Below are 13,235 nucleotides of genomic sequence, written 5' to 3'. Positions count from 1 at the left end.
CAAAGGCTCTCAGATCTCTCAGGAGGGTGTCTCAATGGGTCAGTAGAATAAGAATAGACGCGACATATATGGCAGGGGCAGCCTGGGTCCATTACCTGGAGCGTTCAACTCCCTTACTGAGCCTATGTCACGACATTTTCACAGAACGGGTTATTGTTAGACTATCTTTTCCCGGGAAATAGACAACTCGAGCTCGAACTATCACAAGATTCCTCGCATCTCTCTACCATTTTGCTTTCGTCGTAATAACGAGTCAAGTAGTAAATTAACTACACGCTAATCATGACTGGTCGAGGGGCTTCCGTAAGGAAACCCATTCCGCGTAAATTCAAACTAAAAACAGACTTGACGGTGAAAACGCTAAAGGGTAGTTGAACGCTCCTCAGTGAAAGCGGAGATTGGTGACCAATGACCGTACGTCTTGGCTAATTAAAGATCATAGAAACGAAAAGGATTGAACTTAGAAAGTGACTACTTTCATCACATTATAGCTAGCGTTTATCAATATTATCCGCAGGGTTATCAAAGTGGAGGGGGGTGAATAGGGGTATGCAAATCCGACGATCCGCTACGATTTGATAACCAATCCGTCAGTCCGTTAAAAAAAATTGTTAAATCCGAATCCGTTCGCTACTTACCTCGTAAAAAGGTGAAAAACACACTTTGAGCTGTTGTGTGTTAGCTAGGCAATGGCTTTCCCATCGAGCGAATTGCAATCGGTGGGGTACAGTGTCACGGATAAGGCTCGGGGGGACTCCCATATGAAAACAAACGGGGATGCCCGTCGGAAATTTTAAATTTAACCCCTAAAGGAGACCATCTGGGCGTGGCTTAAGCAAATTTTGACCCCTAAAGGAGACCGCTCATGTTCATGCATTGTCTCTTTGGCACTTGGTAAAATAGAAAACTAGTTAATGTTGAGGTAATACGGTAAACAAAACAAGTTAAAAATAAAATTTTACTTATGTTTCTCTTCGCGTAATTCTGTATTTCTTCGCGGAACCCTAAACGAGAACTTGGCGGCTTAAAATATTGGCGCTTTGCCTGGAACACAGTAAGCGAGACCAAAATCCTAAATTTACACCCCTAAGCGAGACGACGAGCATCCCCGTCTGTTTCATATGGGAGTCCCCCCCCCCCCCGAGGATAAGGGCGCGAACACAGCAGACGTCGCTGTGCGTTACTATTTCCCTGATGCGTGACCTGCAGAGTCTCGTCCGCGACAAAAAAAATACACATACTCAGAAAACAACGCATTTCTCACGATCGTTCAGATCCACAATCCGAACTTCCTCACAAGCAAAATCCAAAATCCGGACCTAAAAAAATTGACAAAACCGCAAAGCGTTGCAATTTCAGAATCCGCAAATCCGTTAAAATTTTGCTCTAAATCCTAAATCCGGGCAAAATAATTCTCAGAATCCGCCGATCCGTTAGCCTACTCACCCCCCTCAAAGTGGCAACACAGCTTTCGTTCTTGCATAACTAAACATCGAACGTTTCACTGTATATTTCGTTACATGGTTTCGAAGACCTCTCGCTTATTATAACCCTTGAGAGAATTCGTCTGACTCTTATTATCAATCATCGTGAATCTTAACTGCTTTCCATCGCTTTTGCTTAACTCATGTACAAAAGAGAAGAGGAGTTGTTCTCCATGTCAGCCACAACTCCACGGCCAACAACTAAACCCCCTTTTGATTGAAGCTCTACTGGTCAAAGATCATTTTAGTACACACAAGCACGTGCAGCAACTAAGTGGGTAATACTCGTATTTCTCTGTAATTCTCAAAATCGTGATCCCATTTCAGACCGAAAGATTGAGACATATTTCTTCCTACAAAAATATCTCAAATAGATTTCCCAGTGAATAACGAAAAAGCTCGATAATTAGAAGACTAAAATCATGTCTCCCTTTTCGCTTGCACGCATGCGCATATAAGTTCTTAGTTCCATTTAACCCCTCTCCCTTTTGTTGCTTTTTTTGAAATCATCGACATTTTTAGGTGTACAAAGGCTATGAAATGGCCCAGAATATAGAGGAATCCGCATGAAACATCTCCGAAGAGAAAAATACGGTGACTCGCGGTCCATCTGTTTCTCAAGTGTTTTTTTTTTTTTTGTTTGTTTTTATTTTTATGTTTTTGTTTTTGGCTGTTTTGTCAGGGAGATTCTAGCGTAAAAACAATAAGTCACTTTAATTTTGGACTGACTCACGAAACATGTTATAAATGTTTCTTTTCTTAAATATTATGTAAAATATTATTTCGCCGAATACTGCAGTAGTTTGAGGTTTTTTCTATCTTTTCCTTCATAGTGAACGACATATCATACCATACTTCATTTTACGTATGATGCACGATCCTCGCAGTAGATAGCGCTATTTATGCAATAGCGAAAATCAGACCTGAAAAAAATCAGGCCTGTACGGGACTCGAACCACTGACCTCTGCGATACTAGTGCAGCGCTCTACCAATTGAGCTAACAAGCCAACTGGGAGCAGGCCGTTAAGTTGATTCGTAATAAACCCGTGAAATTGATAAATCAGATACAATGAATATATGAAGTTCATATATTTTGAACGGCGGTATTAGATACGATACTAGTGCAGCGCTCTACCAATTGAGCTAACAAGCCAACTGGGAGCAGGCCGTTAAGTTGATTCGTAAATACCGCCGTTCAAAATATATGAACTTCATATATTCATTGTATCTGATACTTCATTTTGTTATACTATCAACAATTTTATCTTTTTCCCAGCCTGTGATAATGTTGACAGACACATTAGTCATTTTCCAGGATCGAGGCAGTCACGTCAGCGCCGAAATACTTGTTTCGGCAAAGCTACAACCTCGGACAAAACCTGTTGAGACACCTTACAAAAATACCTATTTTTGCACTCACCCAGACAAAAATGCTTACCGTCGCAAAATTCAAAGATTGTTTCCCCCCCCCCTCCCCTATTGCAATTTTGTTTGCGGTGACACAAGAAATGCATGCTTGAGTTGTTAAGCCTCAACAACATGGTACAAGGGGTGGGGAGTGGGGCAAGTTTGTTCCTTTTGGAAGCGATTGTTGCATGGCGGGAAATTAAAAATTACATTGAAATGTCTCAACAGTTTTGTCCGGGGTTGTAGTTTAAAGTCGCGTTACTACAGAAACCGACAAGAAACTGTGGTTACGCCAGCAAAACAGATAAACTGATAGGAATACTCAAAAAGGTGCAAACTAGCACGCAGTTAACCTGTGGGAAGAGTTGCGAGTGCGTCCCACGTGCTTCAAGGGATATCTGCGGGAGTCCAGCCGACCCTCCTCGTTTCCTTCTAGGGGTCGACAAGGATCTTTTTCATGCCAAAATCCACGCAGACTTCGAGAAGCCTAGCAGGATTCTGTGATCCAGTGCAAATAAAAGCGTACTCGCAGCTCAGACTAAAATGCATCCCGTGGAATAAATCGAGTGCCACCGCCCACCGTCCCAAAAATTGAAGAGACCAAGAACCTTTGTTTCCTCCTTATTAAAATGCAGCACATTTTAGAATAAACTAAATAATTAAGGCACCTGATTGGTTCTTACCTCTGATCTTTAGGAGAACAGACGCATAGATAATTTCCTCACTAAAAACCTTTTACTTTTCGCAACTGGTCTGTATAGTAATAGATCAAAGAAGACGTCAAAATATGTTAAGAACATCAGTTCATACAACATTTGTACGTCGTATATGACTTTAAATATCTTATGTTAAATATCTTATGTTAAATATCCTATGTTAAATATCTTCCCAAAAGAAAGTACAATAAACAAAGGTGGGTGCAATCTGTAGCCTTTACAAATCCTTTACTTTTTTTCTGTTGCTTTTTTTTTCTTCCTTCTTATTTGATGACATCTACAAGTATACTCGCATTTTGCCGATTTCATTTTGTTAATGAACAGAGTTGTAAAATAGCCTACGTGTAGCCGTATTCTCACTCAGAGGAGAAACGAAAGGAAGGGAATGACGTTCCCTCCCTTCCGTTTCTCTAAGGGGGGGAGGGTAAGGTTGCCCTAAGGCTAGCGCGAAAAAGAAGGGGTGCGCCAGCAGAGGTTTCATTAACGTTTTCTCTAATCAGCTGTCGACGGCGAAAAAGGCGGCTGTGCCGTAAGGCAAAACCCAATCACCAGAGCCTGCTCGCAGACCAAACAGACGGTAAGAGGTCTCACAGGCAGCAGTAGGCCAGCGGTAACCATATGGTATGAAAACCCCTGGGTGCAGGAATTGAACTCACCCACACAGAGCATCTGTTGTTCATTTAGGTGTTGTTGGTATTGTTTCTTTTTTTTTTGTTTTTTTGTTTTTGTTTTTTCATTCCTCTTAATGAAATGAAAAAGCATCTTCGTAAAAAGAAAAACCTATTCGGCATTCTCTGGCGGAAGGACGTCCCTTTAAGTAATGGAAAGATTTTATTGCTAGTGTTGCACACCGCTTTAATCGCACGAAATAACTAAAACAACAAACGGTAACGTTCTCCTCGACTGTCGTTTTCACCGCCTTGTTTTTCTCGTACGATCCTTTTCTTTTTTTTAATCCCATAATAATCACCTGGGCTAGTCCCAGTTACTCTCGTCCTGGTTGCTACACACTCCCCCCCACGAAAAAAATGTCGTCTCGACATTACAGAAGGTATACAAAATAAAACACGACAAGTCATCCTGGTCATAACTTGGGGGAGGGGGGGGTGTTAGTTTCCCGACTTCAAACTGCATACAGCTCAATCATCCGGAGTGCTTGTTGAGTTTCTGTTTGACAACGATAAGGGAACTAGTAAGAATTCGACACAGTTCTGTGCGCCTAAGATTAATATGTGGAGCGATCAGATGCGACAATAGCAGTGTTCAGTGCTGGTGTATCCATACGGGCTGTGGTATATACTGCAACTGCGGGATACACGGGATTTATGGGGTGTGGTAAGGTATGAGGCAATGGCCGATGGTCTGGTAAGGAGATGTAACTGGGGGGGCCTTAGATTGAAGTTGCTACTGGCTGTAGACGTGTATACTCTGGTTCTCCCATTTGACTGTAGGTTAAAGTCACCGGAGGTCGCCACTCCCTTCGTGGTCGCGTAGCCGCTCCTGGGTGGTCCTCCGAATCTGATTTGTCACTTACTGCGGGGTCGATATCAGGTGAATCGTGGTCACCTGAATTTGGCGCCGACGGGCCCCTACTATCTGCATGAGGGTCAGATTGCTCGCTGGAGGGGTTATCTGACCCTTCGGTATAGCCTTCACTATTGAATTTATCTTGGGGGTGTATGACCGGGATTTCTGATATTATTTCCTCAGGGGACGCCGTCTCGTAGGGGGTCAGGTGGCACGACGTGCCAATTAGGTATTCATCATCAGAGCTCTGCCCATTGTCTGCAGGTGGGGGTGTCGATTGAGATCTCAGTTGCGTGCTTCTGGGCAAATTTCGCGGGCGAGTTGAAAGGGATAAGGCATCACACGGAAGGAGCAGGTTACTATGCAGTACTCGCTGTTTTCCACGGGTATGTTCCGGTTTTACTCTATAGACTGTACTATCAGATATGTGTTCATCAACTACGTATATCTGCTCTTCCCAGTATGAGCGAAGCTTTCCAGTTCCTCCTCTTTCGGACAGGTTTCTAACGAGGACGCGATCACCAGGGCGCAGGACCGCAGCAGAAGCCTTTCTGTCATAATACGCTTTACTTCTGGTTGACAATTTCGTAGTATTCCTTGAGGCAATGTCATAGGCCTGTTTCATGCTTGCTTGCTAGGTCTTCACATAGTCTGGGTAGTCACCGTGATGAAGGCTATCATCCAATTCGAACAGCAAATCAATCGGTAATCGCGGAGAACGGCCAAACATCAGATAAAATGGAGAAAACCCAGTGGTTTCGTGTCGTGTGCAGTTGTAAGCATGGATGAGCTTGTTCAAGGAGTCTTTCCAGTTCGCTTTCTTTTCCTCTGGGAGGGTCCTTAGCATCGAGAGTAAGGTGCGGTTCATGCATTCTACCTGGCCGTTACCCTGGGGACGGTATGGAGTGGTTCGTGAACTAGAAACTCCACTAAGACGCTCGAGGTTGTGGAACAATTTGTTGTCGAACTCACCACCTTGGTCATGATGTATTCGCGCTGGGAAACCAAACCTCGGGATAAACTCATTGTATATCTTCTCAGCAGCCGTACGGGCCTTTTTGTTGCGTGTTGCATAGGCCTGGGCGTATTTGGTAAAGTTATCGACGATCAGTAGCACGTATTCATATCCGCCTTTGCTCTTGTCCAAATGTAGGAAATCTACGGAAATCACTTCAAATGGTGCTGAGGTCGTCAGGGGGTGCATTGGCGCTTTAGTGAGTGTGTTTGGTTTTTTTTTTTACATATGATGCACGATCCTCGCAGTAGATAGCGCTAATTAAGCAATAGCGAAAATCAGACCTGAAAAAAATCAGGCCTGTACGGGATTCGAACCACTGACCTCTGCGATACTAGTGCAGCGCTCTACCAATTGAGCTAACAAGTCAACTGGGAGCAGGCCGTTAAGTTGATTCGTAATAAACCCATGAAAGTGATAAATGAGATACAATGAAATATATGAAGTTCATATATTTTGTACTGCGGTATTAGATACATATGATGCACGATCCTCGCAGTAGATAGCGCTATTTAAGCAATAGCGAAAATCAGACCTGAAAAAAATCAGGCCTGTACGGGATTCGAACCACTGACCTCTGCGATACTAGTGCAGCGCTCTACCAATTGAGCTAACAAGCCAACTGGGAGCAGGCCGTTAAGTTGATTCGTAATAAACCCGTGAAAGTGATAAATCAGATACAATGAAATATATGAAGTTCATATATTTTGAACTGCGGTATTAGATACGTATGATGCACGATCCTCGCAGTAGATAGCGCTATTTGAGCAATAGCGAAAATCAGACCTGAAAAAAATCAGGCCTGTACGGGATTCGAACCACTGACCTCTGCTATACTAGTGCAGCGCTCTACCAATTGAGCTAACAAACCAACTGGGAGCAGGCCGTTAAGTTGATTCGTAATAAACCCGTGAAAGTGATAAATCAGATACAATGAAATATATGAAGTTCATATATTTTGTACTCACTTGTACGCACTGAATTTGGTGATGGTATTGTTTGGTGAATGAAGATGCATGAAAATTGGAGCGAAAACCCAATTTTTCCAATTTTTGTTGATATATCCAAATTATTTCGTTACTCCCACCGACGCAGCCCCAAACAGTTTCTTTCGAAACTATCAGCCTTTATTCATTTGTATTTTGATTGCTGGGACTACTAACTTTTGTCTTAGCATTTTTCAATCCACAGCATTCAGAACAGCGGACCATGCCAAGCCTCAAGAAACTCACAAAGGAGCTACGCCAGGAAATCGTAAGTTATCTTTTCCCTTTTCCCCCTATTAGTAAAGATCTAGCATTCACCAAACAATACCATCACCAAATTCAGTGCGCCCAAAATTCTTTTTCACGTAACATCATGAGAATCACCATTAGAGCTATGTGCCAAAAACGTAATCACCTCACCGAACAAATCCTACATTTCCGCTCTGAACTTTCCAAAATCTGTCCAGCAGTTTTAGTACAATCTATCCGCGCCAAAATTCAGGAAACTAAGTTTACATGGGAAGGAAACTATGTTTACATGGGAAGAGGGTGCCCCTAGGGGATAGGGTTACCCTACTTGGTAGGGTTGAAGATACCGAGCGTTTACATGGTAATTTGAAACCCTAGGGGCGAGGGCTGACACTATAGCCAGGTCACCCAGCAAGGAAAACAACAAAATGACGGCGGGAGACAAAGTTTTGGCGGTTAATTCGATTCTTACGGCACTCGCTTCTTTAGTTCCTTCTTTTCAACTTTGCGCTTTGTTGTTGATATCTCTAATGGCTGAAAGACAGCGTTTACAACTGGCTAGCCAGCACATTTCAGCCCAATATAACATTGCTATGAATGACTGGACATAGCTCTACCCCTAGGGATAGCCCTAGGTTTTGCGTTTACATGGGCTAATGGCGGCAAAACTCGTCCCTACACAGTAGGGTCACGCTACCTTTCAGGTAGGGTAACCCTACCCCTAGGGTCATCCTACCTCACATGTAAACACGCAGTATAATTACAATAGAGAAGGGTCACCCTACTAGCTAGGGTAACCCTACTATGTAGGGGCACCCTCACTCATGTAAACAGGCCCTTATTCGAAACTTTTCAATCATTTGAACCAAATTAAGGCCCAAAAACTTGACCAACTTATCGGTCCCCAAATCGCTAACCACTCGTCACCAGAAAACCTCAAAACTGTAGTTACCATTCCAGAAAACCTCTCACTTTCCGATTCAGAAAAAATCCGTCCTCAGTAAGGGCTTAAATTTCGTTCCCATTTCTAAAACAACGGACGAATTCTCAATTAAACAAGACGTAGAAAAAATTCCTTCGCCGCGTTCAATTAAAAGCCTTTTTTCACAACAAAGAGGATGATTCTAACACCTCGAACAAAGACACTTAGAAAAGTCTAAATGGACTCCCCCAGAGGGCCAATTCGCATCATTAGACTTTTTTATCAAAAAATGCCGCCACCATATCAACAAACTCAATTTCAAACGTATTACCAAATTTTCTAATCTCTCTTCTGAAGAGTGGTCGGTTCTAAAAAGTCTTAGAAAACGCAAAGACATAGTTATCAAAGCGGCCGATAAGGGCGGCTCAGTCGTTGTTTGGCGCACCGACCTCTACCAAAAAGAAGCTTTGCGGCAACTTTCTGACACCTCTTATTATCAAAAGATCGACAAAGACCTCACTGCCAGCAATCAAAACTCCGTCAAGAATACGATCAACCAACTCATAACTAAACAAGAATTGCCGGCCACAGCAAAAAATCTCATCATAACCACTCCTAGAACTTCTCGTATTTACTTTTTACCTAAAATTCACAAACCTAACAACCCGGGTCGGCCCATTGTCTCGGCTTGCAGTTGCCCTACCGAACTTATCTCCAGCTATCTAGACAAAATTATGGCTCCCATCGTCAAAACTTTACCATCATATATTAAAGACAGTCAACACGCTCTTCAAATTTTTCGAGACTTTAATTTCCTTGGCCAAAACAAACTTCTTTTCATCATGGATATTACGTCTCTTTACACTGTCATTTCTAATGGCGAAGGCCTTCTGGCCCTTAAACATTTTTTTGATCAACGTACTGTTAAGGAACCTAAATCTGAAACGCTACTACGCTTAGCCGAACTAGTGCTCACACTCAATTGCTTTTTATTCGGAAACAACTTCTTCAAACAAACCAATGGTGTAGCCATGGGCACCAAAATGGGACCTAGCTATGCCAATCTTTTTGTAGGTTTTGTCGAACATCAATTTTTCAGCCAATACAACGGGTCCAAACCTGAACTCTACGGTCGCTACATCGACGACTGTATCGGCGCTACCTCCTCTACCAGAGAGGAGCTCACTAAATTCATAACCGCAGTCAATTCTTTTCACCCGGCTCTGAAATATACTTGGGGAAATTTCTGACAATTCTTTATCCTTTTTGGACGTCAAAGTTTCAATTGAAGGTAACCGTTTATGCACTAGTGGGTATTACAAACCTACAGACGCATAATTACTTGTTATATTCGTCTTCGCATCCATCTCACGTTAAGAATTCCATTCCTTTTTCTCAGTTTCTAAGACTTCGTCGTTTATGTAGTGATGACTCTGATTTCCACCACAAATCAGAGTCAATGTGCCAGTTCTTCGATAAACGTGGTTACCCTGTTTCCGTCGTTCAAGCGGGTTATCACCGCGCTCAACTTATTGATCGACATTCAGCACTACAAACGTCGCATAAGGAAGATTCCGACCGCATTCCATTCACTCTCACGTTTCACCCTCACAAACACTCAGTTAAATCCATCATTCTTAAAAACTTTAAATTACTTCAAAACGATCCAGAGACAAGCACTATCTTTTCGCAGCCTCCGCTCATTTCATTCAAACGCGACAAAAGCATAGGCAATTTTTTGGTCAGAAGTTCTTTTCAGACTAATGACCAACCAGGCACTTTTAAATGCGCTCGTGCACGATGCAAAACGTGTCCTTTCATTCACAGCACTGATAAAATATCGGGACCTAAACGATCCATTAAGATCACCGATCACTTCACGTGCACCTCCGCCAATGTAATCTATTGCATAACTTGCACTTATTACAAAAAGATATACATCGGCGAAACAGGCAGAAGACTAGGTGACCGATTCCGAGAACACCTTCGAGACGTGGAAAGGAATGACAAGGACACATCGAAACCAGTCGCTAGACATTTTAATTTACCTAATCATTCTAAGCAACACATGGCAATCTGCGGTCTTTCCTTGCACTTAGGTGGCACGGAAAGCCGTAAAAATCTTGAACAAAAGCTCATCTTTCAAACCGGTAGTCTAAATCCCACAGGGATCAACGAACGCTTTTCATTCCACTAATTTATTCATGTTTTTCTCGTTGCCATGCTCCCACCAATAACGTAGCTCCATTTTCTGCCTTTAAAAGCACACACAACTCACAATTCCTCTATTCGCTCCGACGAAGGGCTAACGCTCGAAACGTCAGCTTTTGTAATCATTACGGTGGCTAATTTACCATTTCAACTTTGTTGATATATCCAAATTATAATGATCAAGTATATCGAAAATGCAAATTCAAAATATTTTGGCTATTTTTGTTTTCCGACGGCATTATTTTCGTAACGCGCTGAGAGGTTGCTTGACACGCACAGATACCGACATTTCCAACGCTTTCCATGCATAAGCATACCAGTAGACATTTCGTAAAGATGGGCGATTTTGAATGTGTGTTCTTTTCGGCAATATTCTAAGAAAGAACGTAACCTTTCTGCTCGAGACAAGAGCGTCAGATCTATTTTATTGTGAAGAATTGTTCTTGCAGCACAAAAGAGTACTTGCATGGTTTGAATATATCAACAAAACTGAAATGGTAAATCGGCCACCGTAACGATTACAAAAGCTGACGTTTCGAGCGTTAGCCCTTCGTCGGAGCGATATATTGTTATTGTTGATATATCCAAATTATTTCGTTACCCCCTCCGACGCAGCCCCAAACAGTTTCACGTATCACGTGACCCTCCCAGGCACGCCGGATTGCCCTACTTCAAGGGCAAATTCTTCACCTAAACTGTAAACATCACACACTTTTATTTTCGTAATTGCTTAGATCATCAATTGTCCAAGCTGGAAAAACCATTGAAATGAATCAAAACATGGCCGCTTGTTTGCTTTTTCCCGCTATTTTAGGGGTATTCTCCGTTATTTCGCAAAATGGTGAAAATTGTCAGGTTTGATTGATGGCTCACAAATACAAAAGCAGACAATGATATATTTTTATGTGTGTACATAAAGATCTAGGTTTCTACTTTCACTTAACGAAATATTTTTTGTTGGCTTGAGATTTTGGAGAAACACCAGCATCATGAATTCACTACATTTTTGGCACGGATTTTTGCGCTTTTTTTGAGAAAAACTTAAAACTAGTATAGCTCCCTAAAAAAATTAGTATCTGGATAAACCGTTTGGTCTAGATTGTAGGCTCATTGTGGGCAACAAATGAGCCAAATTTGAGCGAATTCAGTGGGGGTTCGTGTAGACTCGTCTGCATGGTTTTCAGGTGGACACGTTCTTAAGTGTCTATGTTTTTAACTATAAGCTAATGGAGGACACTAAAAGATTTATAAGTCAAATACATTTACATATCTAGATAATAGTTATTTACAGTAGATAATTAGAAAGATTATAAATTTATTTAGTTAAGCTTTAAATTTCAACAAGAGTCGAAAGGTCGACTTTTCTTCTGTTCTTCTTGAACGAATTTAGAGTTTCTATCGTTCTTAGGTGTCTTGGTAACTTCGACCAATTGAGAGGTCCCATATATTGAATAGAATTCCTTTCGAATCTTAGCAGTTCGAAGTCACTGTTCCGTAAGTTGTACTGAGTTTTCTTTATATTAAATAAGTCAGAAATATTCTCGGGTACGAGACTGTGCTTAACTTTAAACTTTTAAGTGTCTTGCAGGCGCCGATTGTACAACGTCGGTAGTTTGGCGCGACTTAGCAGTTCTTGATAGGACGCTGATCTAGTTTTGTACACCGCCTTCAGTGCTCGCTTCTGAATCTGCTCAAGCTTTCTCGGATCCGACGCATTACAAAAGTGCCATACTAGATGACAGTAGGTTAGATGGGGCAGAATTGAAGACCTGTAAAGTGATAGTTTAGCATTACAGGGTATCAAATTGCGTAGCTGCACTAGGAACCCTACTTTTTGACTGGCCTTAGAGCATAGATCACTGATATGACTAGTAAAACTCAATTTTTCATCGATTTGAACCCCTAAAAGCCGTATTTCCCCCATTCTCTCGATAGTATGACCGTCAACAGAAAAATTTTGATTATCGTTGTCTTTGTCAACATTTCTCGGGTTGATCGTTAATAGCTGGAACTTTTCTGGGTTGGTTGAGAGATAGTTGTTCTTGTACCAGGATAGAGCTTTCTCTCCATGGATCTTGATACTTTGCGTGACAACGTCATGCTTCTTCCCCATAACATACATCTGATGGTCGTCGGCATGCATGCTCAAATTAGCATTATTTATATGGAATGACATCATCTTGGAACAAATTCCACAGAAGGGGGCCAAAGGACGAGCCTTGCGGGCAGCCAAGCACCATCCTTTTCCAGTCACTTGTCACTCCTCTTATTTTCACTCTATTGAGCCTATTGTCAAAGTATGATCTAAGAAGGTTGAGAGAATTTTGTCCAATGCCATAGGCCTCGAGTTTTTTTTACGATTAGAGAATGGCTAAGATAGTCAAAGGCTTTACTCAAGTCAGTAGACAGTATGTACACCAGTTCCTTTCTGTCAACAGCTGATTTCCAGTCTTCCACGAGTCTAAGTAGAGTGGTCTGACAGCTACGATGTCTACTATACGCTGTCATTCTCTGATAGAGAGTTGGATCATAGTGCCCGGTGATTTGCTTACTGAGCATATGCTCAAATGTCTTATTTACGGTAACAAGGGACATGATGGGACGATAGTTCTTCGCCAGCTGTCTGTCACCTTTTTTAAACACTGGCGCCCACTCTCCCATTTTCCACGCACAAGGCCATCGCCCCAGCTCGATACAGCTGTTGTAGAGAGTCATTA

This window comes from Stylophora pistillata, chromosome 6 (assembly GCF_964205215.1).
Source record: "Stylophora pistillata chromosome 6, jaStyPist1.2, whole genome shotgun sequence".
Lineage (NCBI taxonomy): Eukaryota > Metazoa > Cnidaria > Anthozoa > Scleractinia > Pocilloporidae > Stylophora > Stylophora pistillata.
The sequence above is the reverse complement of the archived record's forward strand: the minus strand, read 5'-3'. Positions refer to the sequence as shown.